The sequence below is a fragment of the Equus caballus genome, chromosome 23, assembly GCF_041296265.1.
Source record: "Equus caballus isolate H_3958 breed thoroughbred chromosome 23, TB-T2T, whole genome shotgun sequence".
Taxonomy (NCBI): Eukaryota; Metazoa; Chordata; class Mammalia; order Perissodactyla; family Equidae; genus Equus; species Equus caballus.
The window spans coordinates 12,939,793-12,951,900 of record NC_091706.1 but is presented as its reverse complement, the minus strand read 5'-3'; the positions used below and the strand labels follow the sequence as shown (position 1 = coordinate 12,951,900).

Below are 12,108 nucleotides of genomic sequence, written 5' to 3'. Positions count from 1 at the left end.
CTCTCCTTTTAGAGCACTGTAGATCATGGGTTAGGGGAAACAGGGCAGGAGATTGAGAAGAGCAGTAATCAGGTACTGGAACAAGGTGACAGGAACAGTGGGAAGGGCTCAGATGTGAGGCACCTTTTGGGGTAAATCCAGAAGGACTTACTGTTGGATTGGATATGGGGTGTGAGAGACAGTGAGGAACCACGTGCTTCTAGTCAAAGCAGCTGGGTGGATGGTGACACCATTAACCGAGCTGGGGAAGTCCCAGGGGCAAGAAGGATTGGAGGCGAGGAAGGAGTTGAGTTTTAGACATATTGAGGCTGAAATGCCTATTAGACATGCACACTTTCGCAGAGAAAGTCAACAGCATTAATGGGGAGTGCCCTCACCCCACTGCCATCTAACCTAGAATCCAGGAGCGTGTGCACACACCTTCTCCCTGTCACTGTCTATTGCCGTGGAGGAAGCTCCAGGTGTCAGAGACCAATCCCGCCTGTCCATTCTTTCCCTTATCTCCTTTCACCTACTCAAGGACTTGCCTCTGAATCTCTCTTATCTCTTGGTCTTTGGAATACTATCCTTCCCAGGTTTCACTCCAACCCCATGGCCATCTTTCTCGATCCACGTTGTGGGCTTCCTCTTCTGGATCCCTAAACCTTGGAGAGCTGGAGGACTGGTCCTTGACTCCCTTCTCTTCCCCATTCACACTCCAGCCTAGTGATATCATCCAGATTCATAGCTTCAAATGTCAGTTAGTCTCTGGTGACTCTCAAAATTTTATCTTTATCCTCAACCTTTCCCCTGAACTACAGACTCATATATCCAGCTGCCTGGATTTGAGGCAAGAGGAAATGTATGAAATAGATGAATCTGGAAGCAGCAAGCTCACCAGACAAGCATAGCAGGGTGATTAGGCATGGCGTCTGTTTGAATTTTAAAACAAAGCCAGTCATCCCTACTTTGTGATTTTCTCCAGCTACTCCAGAATAGGAACACAGAAGGAAGATGATTGGGTTCAACCAGCCTTGGGGTTTTCGAGTAGAGTATTCCTGTTATGATTACTGCATGAAAAACCTCCTCCAAACCTAGTGGCCTAAAAGGACAACAATTTTATCATGTTTCACAGCCAGGAATGCAAGCAGAGCTCAGCTGCATGATTCTTCTGCTCCTCATGGCATTGGCGGAGGTCACTCAGTGGTACTCAGCTGGCAAATAGGCTGGTCTGGAACATCCAGGACAGCTTCACTCACATGTCTGGCACCTTGGTTGGGGTGGCTGGAAGACTGGGTCTCCTGGGACTGTTGATTCAAGAATCACATGGTCATTCTTTCAAGGACATTTCGGGGTAACTGTACTCCTTCCTTGGTTGGCTGGCTTCCCCAGAGTGAGGATCCCAGAAGAACCAGAGGGCAGCTGCATGGCCATTTCTAAGCTAGCTTTGCAATTCACTCAGTGTTACTTCCACTGCATCCTTTTAGTTACAATCAAGTCAAGAGCCTGTCTAGATTCAAGGGCTGGGAGTTAGACTCCAGCTCTCCATGGCCAGTGACAGAAGAGCATGCGGAAGGGCACATGGATCAGAAAATACAATCTGCTTCACAGTGTCAACGAAAATAATCCATAACCAATCTATAAATGAAAATTTGGGTAAGTTTATTCTGAGCTGAAATCTGAGGACCATGGCCCGGGGCCTTTCTTCCCAACGGAAGAAAGGGCACCGAAGAAGTGGGGTGCACAGAGTGGTTATATACCCCCAAACAGGGTGTTTCACATATGATTGAAATGTCCCTCCCACAATAGTCACAAGATTGCCCTGTCTGCACAGCACTTGATGGACACAGCAGGTAGTGGGTTGGCTATCTTGGTGGGCGTAGCAGGAGGCAAGTCTATTGTCTCGAGCTGGGCGGTCACAGGTGAGCGCAGCAATCAGTTTCTAGCCTAAGGAAAGATGCTTAATCCTTAAGGAGATGCCAATGTTGGGAGGGGGAGGGAAGTTGCACCTTTATCTCAAGGGCCTTTGTTCTTGCATTGGAAATATCTAAAGCAGATATACAATGCACGCCCAACAGCCATGGTCAGGCCCTTTTGGAAAAACAACTTCAGGCTGAATTAGATTTATACCAAATGGCTTCCTCATATTTTCCAATATATCCTATTACTTGCCATTTTTATTTGACAACACCCACCACACCCACAGCATCCGCTTCCATTGAGCATGCATCGTATATCTGCTTTAGAGATTCCCTGTGGCAAGAGCAAAAGGCCCTTGAGATAAAGGTGCAACTTCCCTCCCCCTCCCAACATTGGCATCTCCTTAAGGATTAAGCATCTTTCCTTAGGCTAGAAAATGATTGCTCTGCTCACCTGTGACCGCCCAGCTCGAGACAATAGACTTGCCTCCTGCTACGCCCAGGAAGATAGCAGACCCACTACCTGCTGTGTCCATCAAGCGCTGTGCAGACAGGGCAATCTTGTGACTATTATGGGAGGGACATTTCAATCATATGTGAAACACCCTCTTTGAGGGTATATAACCACCCTGTGTACCCCCACTTCTTTGGAGTGCTCTGTTCCTTTGTGGAAAGACTCTCCCGGGTTATAATCCTAAGATTTAAGCTCAGAATAAACTCACCCACATTTTCATTTATAGATTGGTTATGGATTATTTTCGTTGACAGTGTAATGGGTGGGGGTCCTTCTCAGGCCTCACTCCTGGGAGGAAGGCAGAGCTCCTGAGCTGTCCCCACCCCCTGCCCATTCTCTCCTCTTCCCTGAGAAGAGCCACCCCTCCCTTCAGATGAGGAAGGCCAGGCTGAGACTCCTCTGCTGTGGCCTCTAGGAGGGTGGGGGGGGCGGGGAGGCAGGGGCATGGCCAGCAGCTTCCAGTCAGCTGCACTGAAAACATCCAAACGCAAACCCAGCATGCATCAGCAATAAGGGATTTCAGTCCTAAGATGCTCCTTTCTTACCTGCGGAGAGCCGTTCCTTCAGTCAGTGTGATGTTGGCTGCATTTCTCATAGAATAAGCAGCCTGGCATCACTTTGCTAAGGAAGCATCCAGGCCCTCCCTGTCTTGGTTATATCACAAGTGTCCTCGCATGAACTGTCTGTTCATTCATTCATTCATTCACTCACTCATTCATTCAACAAATGCTGAATGAGCACTTACTGTGTGCCGGGCTCTGTCCTGAGCACTGGGGACCCTGCAGTGAGCAAAATGGGAAGAAAAACTTGAAAAACAGACTCAACACTCTGCCCTGGTAGAGTTGATGTTCTAATGGAGGAAGATAGAAAGTACTACAAATAAAACAATAAAATAACATAAAGCAGCCAGGAAAACAGCACGTGAGCGAGTGACAGGTGCTCCCAGGATCTGGCGTGAGGAGAGGGAGGGTGGGAAGGCTTTGCTGAGGAGGAGCCCTGAGGGCAAAGCCTGAAGGACATGCTCCGTCATGCCCAGACCATGGCTGGGGAAGCCCTTGGTCTGTCTCCTGGCTACAGCCTGAGGGCAGGAAGAAGTGTCCATCCACCCAGCACCTCTTGCCTTGTGGACCAGGTCCTGGTTGGAGTAGCAAATGCAGTGCCCTGTTGCCCATATTAAGGACTCACCATCTCAGACTTCTCTCCTGCCCCAGGTCCTGCTTCTCCTATCCGGCCCCTTTCCACCAACAAGCCCCTTCTCCTCTGGTCCGCAACGCTCTTGGCCCCTGGGCCCACGAAGGCGGCACTTGTAACTGATGTGTGAATGCAGGGTCTGTGCAAGGACAGAGGGAGAGGAAATCCTTCGTCCTCAAGGATTACAGGCACACAGAGTCCTCTGCATCTGCAGCAACCTCCTTCTGGCTGCTGGGCCTGCCTGCAGAAGCTCCCTTCCATTATGAACTTCCATTTTCTCACGTGTTTTCAGTGTTTCTCATCTCCCCTTCTTTTTGCTCCTATGACTATTCGCTTCTCCCTTCTCTCTGTCTCTCTGTCTCTCATAGACAACTGCTTGTTGTTGGCATAAGGGGGACAGGATGACCACGAATCCTGATTTCGCCTAATTGCTGACTTCCTTCCTGACATGCTGGACAAGTCACTTCAACCTCTTTCTGTTCCACCCAGCTGGAAAGCTGGAAGGATGAGCAACACTTCCCTGCAGACCAGAAATAACACCAGTGCCAAGCAGAACCCTCTTGAACTAATATATTTTACCAAAAAGGAAAACCTTAAATTGCCAAAAAGAACATGTTGTGTCAATCACTGACATGAAGGGGCTGCCTCATGCAAAGCCAGACTAATTCTTTAGGGAGAAGAAAGGTCGCCAGAAAGAAATGAGAACACGTCAGAGGAAGCAAGAACGGCTCTTAGGGGGCCAAGGCGAAACAGAGAGGGAGTGTATGCAAGAGAAAAGAGAGAGAAGCACAGAGTCATGGAAGCGAAAAAAAGGAAAGATGAAAGACATTGAACAAACATAAGGAAATGGAAGTTAATACCAGAAGGGAGCTGAAGAAGAAAGCTACAAGAAACTGGGGGAGTAAGTGCGCAAGAGTTTTTCCTTCAGCAATCGAAGTGTGTCCCAAGCAAAGCAAACCGGGCTCCTGCTGGCTGCTACTCTGTAGTTCACAGAAGGGAGTTTCCTAGTTGGGCTAATTTATTTAGTAGTTCAACTCAATCCCAAAGAAATATGTTCAGGTAAATAATGTAAGACTCAGAACAGTAGATGGAGCATGTTTCAGTCACGTCCTTTAGCGTGTATGTAGACACACACATTCACACCCGTGTGTACGCATGTTTGTGTGTGTGCAGGTCATTTCTGGTAGGAGAAACGCAGCTGATAACAGAGGTTGGTTGGGGGACAGGGGTGGGAGGTTAACTTGCTGCTCAGTGAATACACTTAAATATTGTCTGTGCTTTCTTAAGTGCTATGCACATTACCTATTAAAATAGAGATAAAGGAAAAACATGGAAAAAATATTTTAAGCCCCTGAAAAAACTCATGGATGCTTTCTGACCTTCATACAAGGATAAACATTTGGGGGGGGGGGGTGGAATCTACAAAGTAAATCTCATTCAAAACACTCTGTCCCCCATATTACCTCCAAATGGCAACAGAATGAGCCACAAGATGAGCCGGCGTGACACCACAAATGGATCAGTCGCAGCTTCTTGCCTTTGATCCTCTTGGGGGCAAATCTCGGCTTGTATACGTGTTATATAAAATAAAGTGATCTGCTCAAATGCAACTTTACTCAGGGTCTGGGCATGTCATATGGAATAATAAATCATTCACTGTCTACAAAAGTATCTTTGGAACAGAGTACCACTGTGCCTGTTTTTTTTCAAAGTATATAATGGCAGTTTCTTCATATCTCAAGCATCATAAAAGTTAAAATGCCCCAAACCCTGCATTTCTATAAGCATTTAAGTGGACTGTGATCCAGACAGAGGCCAGGGACTCCTTGTCCATCCCTACATTTCTATTTCCTGCTAAAGGCCTCAGGTCTACTTCTCAAAATTAGCATTTTCTTTCCATTCCCCACTAAACATGGCTTTGCATGTTCAATAGTGAATGACGAATTATAAAGTGGTGAGACTTCCTCCTTAGTAGGTTGATTCAAGCTAAGGGAGAAAATAAATAAGACCTTTGCCTCTGCACTAACCTGCAGTAGCTGGTTATACATGCCTTTGGTAGACAAACCCAGGACACAAAAAGGCAGGCAAAGCATTGACTGGAGAAGACAAACCATTACAATGAGGAAAATCACTAAATGCAAAACTCAGTGTCAATAAACAACATGAAGACAGACTTTAAATACACGGTGTGAGAACGCTCATGGAGGACTGGTGCTTGCTTTGGGTTTCTCCCGCACCATTACTATTTTTGGTAAGCAGTGATTCACACCATTTTCTGGAAGATTTTTACTTGGCTGCGTTGTCTCACAGATGGCCCCAGGATGTTCCTGCCAGAGTGCCCCTGGGAGCACAGGCACCCTCAGTTGCCCAGTGCCCCCTCTGTGGGGTGCCCCAAAGGACATTCGTGGGAATCTTGCTGCTCTTTCTCTGGAGGACCTTGGCCACTTTCCACCCTTGATTCCTTTTCTTCAAACACATGTGAAGACACCAGCGTTGCTGAACTTAAGCAATGGTAATTTACCCCAAATCCCAAGCAAGGAAGCCTGCGCAGCCAGCAGGAACCTTGGACATAAAATGATCCCTTAGCAGCATCTAAACTGGAAATGCCAGGCCTGGAGGAGAGCCTTCCCATGCCAGAGAGGGGTTCAGAAAAGAAAAGCAATCCATACAAGAGTTTTCCCCCAGACGATAGTATCAGCAATTACACGTGGACCCCATCCCCCCACCCACCTGCCCTTGGTCCCCTGTCGCTCTCTGAATTTAGGCCACCTCCTCAGTTCAGGCCCTTTTTAAATTCTCACCTGGCTTGTTGTGTCACCTTTCTACCTGGCCCACTTGCTTTGAGCGCTTCTGCATTCTACATGCCCTGCTAACGCCTTATAGGACAGCTTCAGCCAGTCCGCACCCAATGCGCAGGGGATGCCAAATCCTTTCCATACATCGTTCTTGCCAAACCTCTTGCCTGGCATGAGGCCTCCAATCACCCCTCCAGATTCACCTCTACATCTGCCTTAAGCTACAAACTTTTGAGCTGATACCTAAGTGACCAAAAAGAGTTGGTCAAGTGGAGAGTTAGCAAGCACATTCCAGGCAGTGGGGGAAAGCATGCACAGAGTCCTGAGGCTAGACGGAGTCTAGGCAGGGTCAAAGAACTGACAGAGGCCAGGGCTGTGGGCAGGTAGCAAAGGGCAGCACCGAATCTGGGCTGGAATGAGGGTCAAGGACTAGCCCGCGCACGCAGCAGACAAGAATCTGGCTCTCTAGTCATCGAAGGCTCTTAGCCTTGTCTTGAGATGGCCTCGCTTATGTTGGGAGATCCCAATGGCTGTGCATGGAGAATGGGTCAGGGCAGGGTGGAGATGAGACAAGAGCAGAAGTGGGGCTGTTGTCACAGTCGGGGTGAAGGGACGAGGCTCGCATAAGCCTGGCAACCGGGACAGTAGAAAAAGGGAACAGACTCGAGGTATATCTTGGAGGCAGATTGGAAAGGATTGTGGGTGGAGCAGATCTGTGAAGGGAGGGTGGACGGGAGAGAGAGAAGGAGGAAACCAAGACTGACTCCCTGGTTTCCGCCTCGAGCAGAGGAGACGGTGGCAACTTTCACTGAGACTGTGAAAATGGGTAGAGAAACAAGCACCAAGATAAAAATCATGAGTTTGGTTTGGGATGTAGGAAGTTTGAGATGCCTGTGAGACATCCAAATGGAGACATCCAGAAAGCAGTCGGGCGTACAAGAGTGGAGCTGTAGCTCTGGCGAAAAGTCTGGGCTGGAGACAGACATCTGAAGTTGTTGGTGTGGGGATGGTCTTTCAGGGCATGACAATGAGCAGGAGCAGCTTGGGGTGGCTCCGACACTCGGACATTAGCCAGATGCCTGGCCTGCCACTGAGCTGGCTGCTCGACTGCTCTGCGTGCCCATGTCTCCACGAGCCGAACATCCTCACGGAAATCCCCTCTCTCTTTCCAAGTATTGAGAAATTTTATAAGCTATCTTTTCCAACATGCTCGAAGCTTCTTAAGGGGATGTGAAAAAAGATTGATTTTGAAATCTAAAGTACAAGAAAAGCCTAGTGATAATGGGAAGGGTTCCATCTTACAAACCCGAAATGGTTTGCAGTTGCTGGTGCGATTTCCAGGCCCCTCTGCCCACACAGGAGCTGCTACGGTGGCCAGTCAGGAGAGGAGCAGCCAGATCCTGCCGGGGAAAAACTGATCATCTATCTAACAGCGTCTGATAGCAGCACCCGGACTTCCTGCCCCTGCTTTGAAAAATCTCTCCACTCCCCCCAGCTCTCAGAAGAGATTCTGCATTACAATCCTGAGCTGAAGGGAGAAAGCGGCATTGGCTGAAAGGATGTGCTGACAGCCAGCAGAGAGAGATGGATGTGCCGAGCGGGGCTGCCCACGGCATGTGTTCGCCATCTGTCAGGCGGAGGGAGCCCTGCCAGCCCTACATGGTTATTTAGTATTAAAAGAATATTCTTGAGTTTGACTGAACTGACACCCTGGGTAGCCTTGGCCAAGACAGTTGGGCTCTGGGGTCCAGATGGGATGGAGGGGCCTCTGGTCTTCTGGGGGAGATGCCTCCAGAGGGCTGGGCCACCCAGGCTTTGCAGGCAGGCTTTCCAGGGCCCAGGAGGAAAGTGTGGCTTGGCCCGGGCTGGGCAGGCCTAGGCCTGAGCTGGAACTTTCATGTGTGGCTCGGCTTCAAAGGCAAGGGTGGAACTGAAGGAAAATGTTCTCCACACATTACCCCTGCTCTGTGTGATCCTTTGGGGAACAGTAATGCCAGGCTTATAGGGTGCCTCCTGCAAGGGAATGGAATAATCAGCTTTAGGCTTTTCCTGAAAGCTTGTATACACAGGCAAGCCTTGTCCATTAATTTCAAGACAGAGTGGACAGAAAGCCCCTTTCCAGTGGGCTGCCTCCGTGGACTATCCTGACTGCCCCTACAGTTCCCTCCTCCGCCAGGAGAATTAGGTCTTCCTTCCCACAGAACTCAGCAATGGCCAAGTGACCCACTTTGATCAATGAAATGCAGGCAGCAGTGAAATGTGCCAGCTCCAGGTGGAGCATTCAAAGCCAGCATGTGGTTGGCCATATCTCTTTTCCCTCTGTCACACCAGCCAGTTCCAGATAGAGACACTCCACAGGCAAGGATCTCAGAGCACAGTTCACGTGGAGCAGAACGGGGGCTGGCCTGTGATACAGCTATGAGGTGAGAAGTAAGCCTTTCCTTCTGAGCCACTGAGACTTGGGGGTTGATTGTTTTTGCAGCAAAACCTGGCTTGTCCTGACTGACGAGCTCTCCAGCCCACTCCACCACCATGCCCTTCACACACCCTGCAAGAGGCCAGAAGTTTCAATTGGCAGTTGGAAAAATTTCTTTGCAGCAACAAAATTTAGAGGGAAAACTGGAGGAGGAGATTTAATTAAGGCCTATCACACATTAGATTTTCACAACTAATAAAAACACCAGGCCTGGAACCATAAGAAGGTTGCTTAAGAGGCATTGGGTTGGTGACAGAAATAAATAAAAGCTGGAGACCCAGAAAAAAAAGTCTCAAACCTCCCCACCACTGAGGCTGTGGGGCAAGGGTTTAAGAGATGGAAATTTAGGGCAAGGTGAGAGGGGTGGGCAGAACGTGCTTGCCGGTTATTTAAATCTCTCTCTGCTCTACACACACGGGCTCTTTTTTATCATCAAACTATAGCTCTAACACTTTCATCTTGGTGTTCGAGCTAATCTGTTTGGAGATGGATTGGTAAAAGTCAAAGTTTAACAGTATTGTCTATTTTGGTTAATTCTACTCTTTTGAATTCTATTCCTTTGACTCAATTTCAAGCTTATCGTTGAGTCCTTCAACTGAAAAAGCCCCCACACACCCCAGAGCCCTGGCTGAGAACTGAGACGTCCTGCCCAGGACGGTTCCCATTTGGTTACCCGGTCATTTGGGGTTTGGCTGCGAAGAGCAGAAAGTCTTTCTCGTGAGCCGTTTCCCTGAGATGCCCAAGTTGGCTCTCAGAACTGAACTTCACATTTTCTATTGTGTTGTCTGTTCCTGAGAGTGGGCTTACCCCATCTGAAAGAGGCTCTGAGAAACCTGCATCTAATTTAGCATTCAGCTAACAACTCGGCACTCCTAGCAGGTTGAAGTCATATGAATTAGGGGCACATGTGCTATTTACACGAACACACACGGCGACGTGCGTTGAATGGCAACACTCCTTCTCCCATAAGGACAGGGCTCTTCCCACGCATTTCAGACTCCAGCCCAGGATACCTGGGTTTTCTCTCCCAACTCTGATGACAGCATTCTGTGGCAGAAGCAAGGATGGCCCCCGTGAATGGCAAGTGGCTCTGGAAGGAGGAAACGTTTGCCTTGCCACAAAACTATTGTCTGGCAGCACAACATTTTATTTTTGCTTTCTTTTTTTCTCTCTTTCTCTTTCCTCCTTCCCAGTATCAGCATCTGAGACCATTTTGTGCCCTCCCACTCCCATCCTTACCCTAGACACACACCCCCACATGCTCTCCTGCCCCTCAACTTGGAACTGTCCCTTGGTCTTATCATTTTTTCCCATGAATAAGCCTCAATTTCACAGCAGAAAAAAAAAAAAAGCACTGGTTTCAAAATCTAATGCTGTGTTTGAAATTACTTATTAGCAACATAAAAAGGAGCATATTGTGAAGAGAAAGTGTTCCCTACTGCCACACTTTGACGTACCTTAGACGAAAGCACAGATACACGAAGGGCTGGAGACGGAAGTGCCTTCTGAAATGCGCAGGGCTGCCCTGCGACAGCCTGCAGACAGGCTTGGCAAAGTGAGAGCTGCCCCTAGGCTCGCTGGGTCTCACACTGAGATGCGGCAGCGGGGGGCCGACTGTGTAGTCCTTAGTGAAAGGGTCTTCCCTCTGCACCCTGGGAGTTGAAGCCCTCACGGCCCCACCCTCCCTCGGGGCTCCCTGTTGCTGTGCTGAGGGACAGAACTGTGCTGGGCGGGCAGAAGGCGCCCTGTGATGGGACGTGGTTTTGAGTCCCCTGGATTAAGTGCGACCTGTGGGCTGTGTTTTGAGGAAGTGCTGGGGGAGCTTCCCCTAAAATCGGCTAGACCCTCCAGCCTGACATTTCATCATGGGGAAGGGTCAATCCTTTGGGGATTCTGGTTTTTATTATGCACTTAGACCCTGGAATAGGAAAATTTGTGATGAGCCAAAGGTCAAATCAAAGACCGCCCTCCCCAGCCCCACCCCAGGACAAAGCCCATACGCAGCAATAGAGTCCCATGGTTAGAGCAGAGGATCTTGGAAACACAAGGCCTGGCTGTGTGATCTCGGGCAAGTTACTTAGCGTTTCCTTCTCTTTTCTGTAAAATGGGCACAGGAGAACCCACTCTTGGCCTGGCGTGACAGAGAAGCAACATAAGGGATGTCACATGCTCCTCCCCAGTGCCTGGCCCCTAGAAAGGGTGCGGTGAGCTCTTTGTACTCTTAGATGTGAAGCCTTTAGTGGGAAGACGTACATAAGCCAGGGGAGGGAGCATCCACACTTCCTTCTCCTTTGGCTGGTGTGGTCAGATGGGGCCAGGCAGACCGGCAGCCAGGAGGGGCCCTCACCCTCAGACGGCCTCAGATACTGTCTTTATTCCCAGGGTTAGGAAATCGCACAATAAAATGTCTGAGTGAGTGTTTTCTCATTCATTGTGCTGGGTACTTAGTGGGTGCTCTCAATTCAGAGCAGCACCGTCCCGTAGAACTCGCTGCAGGGATGAAAATACTCTCCATCGGTGCCGTCCAATACAGTGGCCACAGAGCCCCTGGAATGTTGCTAGTGTGGCAGAGAAACTGAGATCTTGGTTTCATTTAACTTTAACGCAGCAGCCTTGGCAGCTAACGGCTACCACGTTAGCGCAGCTCTAGGGATTTGTCCACAGTCTGATAAAAGGTCTTTTCATTTTCTATTTCTTTTTTTCTGGTTCCATTTTTGGCTTCATTTTTGGACACCTTTGATTGATCCTCTCATGGTTTGTTGTTTTGCTTTTTTTTTAAAGATTGGCACCTCAGCTAACAACTGTTGCCAATCTTCTTTTTTTTTTCTTTCTGCTTTTTCTCCCCAAATCCCCCCAGTACATAGTTGTATATTTTAGTTGTGGGTCCTTCTAGTTGTGGCATGTGGGACACCTCCTCAACGTGGCCTGATGAGCAGTGCCATGTCCGCGCCCAGGATCCAAACCATCAAAACCCCGGGCTGCCAAAACGGAGCGGGCGAACAACCACTCCTCCGCGGGGCTGGCCCCTCTACTGTTTTTCATATTTAATGGTTTGTGGGTTTTTTTACCTCTGCCTTTTTGTTCCTCTTTTTGAGATATTTATTTTCTATTTCAGTTTTTCTATTGATATTTTGCTTTTGTTTAAATTTCAGAAGCTCTTCTTATTTTCTGATTTTTTTTTTCTGATGGTTTATTCTTAAAGGGTCCTATACTTGATGTATGGATGCATTGTGC

General features: G+C 48.6%; 1 long non-coding RNA gene across 2 annotated transcripts; it reads right to left on the bottom strand.

Annotated features, from left to right (window-relative positions):
• Positions 1-1,076: 1,076 nt before the first annotated feature.
• On the bottom strand, positions 1,077-10,527 carry LOC100629599 (uncharacterized). Of its 2 annotated transcripts, XR_002803073.2 has the most exons (4): positions 10,332-10,527; positions 3,598-3,742; positions 3,158-3,191; positions 1,077-1,286 (listed from the first exon to the last, which is right to left on the bottom strand). It is a non-coding gene; the product is annotated as an uncharacterized lncRNA (long non-coding RNA). The 2 variants fall into 2 exon arrangements; XR_289320.4 differs by lacking the exon at positions 10,332-10,527 and having other exon boundaries at positions 1,148-1,286; positions 3,598-3,957.
• Positions 10,528-12,108: the final 1,581 nt, after the last annotated feature.